The sequence below is a fragment of the Hipposideros armiger genome, unplaced genomic scaffold (genome assembly GCF_001890085.2).
Source record: "Hipposideros armiger isolate ML-2016 unplaced genomic scaffold, ASM189008v1 scaffold_126, whole genome shotgun sequence".
Taxonomy (NCBI): Eukaryota; Metazoa; Chordata; class Mammalia; order Chiroptera; family Hipposideridae; genus Hipposideros; species Hipposideros armiger.
The window spans coordinates 274,853-276,228 of NW_017731476.1; positions in this window are offsets into that span (position 1 = coordinate 274,853).

The following is a 1,376-nucleotide window of genomic DNA, read 5'->3' on the forward strand; positions in this document are numbered from 1 at the left end:
TCTGCCTGGAGCACCCGGCCCTCCTCCGAGCTCCCTGGCTGCTTTTCTTAAAAATGGCTTTATTGAGGTATAATTTACCTCAATTAAAGTCCACTTGATGTGCACAAGTTAATGACTTTAAGTAAATTTAAGAGTTGTGGAGCCATTACCACACCTGTTTTTTAGACCATATATATCATCCCCAAAAGATTTCTCAGGCCCCAGTGCCATCCACCGGCCGTTCCTTTTAATTCTGTCTTTTCAGGCTCATCTTCCTTCAAAGGCTTGAATTGCCCAACACTTTGGCTCTCTGTGAAGTGCTGGAGCGCACATCAAATCGGTGACATGGGTTTTACCTCAGGGCGATGGGAATGGAGGGTTAGTGGTGAAATGGTTAACTTGTTCTTTAATGTATCTTTCAGGAGTGAATGTATAATGAACATGCATTCCTTTTGAGATTAAATTTCTGAATTCTGAAAACATTAGAAAGTTCATTCTTTACTATGCTGTGGCTGAACCATTAAAGAGAAGTTTCAAATAGAACATCTGGGTGTTTTGTGAAAGACCCTTCAGACGCAGACAGGTGCCAAGACCCCGCATCTCTCACTTCTGTCACTGACCTGACACTGACGGGGAGGTCACTTGATGTTAGTGGCACTTCTAAATCCTGACATCCACCGGTTGAGGCCAGACCTATGGAACATACCAGAGAAAACCAGGTGTGGGGATGTCGGCAAGGACACTACAAGATAGCCAATGTAGTAGTTGGGGAATATTAACCAAGTTCCAAGAAAGTTTTAGGTCTAGAAACTATCGTAAGTCCTGTTTTTGGTGTTGTGACTTAAGCTTGTCTTTTTAACTTCTGCAGAAGGAAGCTAGACAAGTGTGCTGTCTATCTCAAAAACTAAAAGCTGTACCAGCGTTTTACAGCTTGAGAGAAAAAAAGAGAAATTTTGAACGTTAAATCTCATGGTAAATCAAGGTTGTTTGAAACGACTGACGAGTAAAATTCATGAGGTATCATTAAACGCCTGCGCTAGCCATGATTAATAATTTCTCACACTTATTAAAATATATTTCACAGTTCTTATTAAAAAGTTTATATTTTAAAAGGGTAATAAAATCAGTTGACAGCAAGAGAGTTCTTCCCTCATGTCACTGAAAGGTACGGAAATACAGCATTTAATGCTTTAAAATTAGGAGCACAGCAAGGCCACAGAAATCTTAAAAAAACAAAGCTTTATTGAAATATTATACATAAAGCAAAAAGTTTACTTTTTTTTTTTTTAAGATTTTTTTTTTATTGGGTAATTGGGGGGATGGGAACAGTGATGGGGAATTGGGGGAAGGGGAACAGACAAGTTGCTGTCGTTTTGTTCTTCAATCTAGTTGTGGAG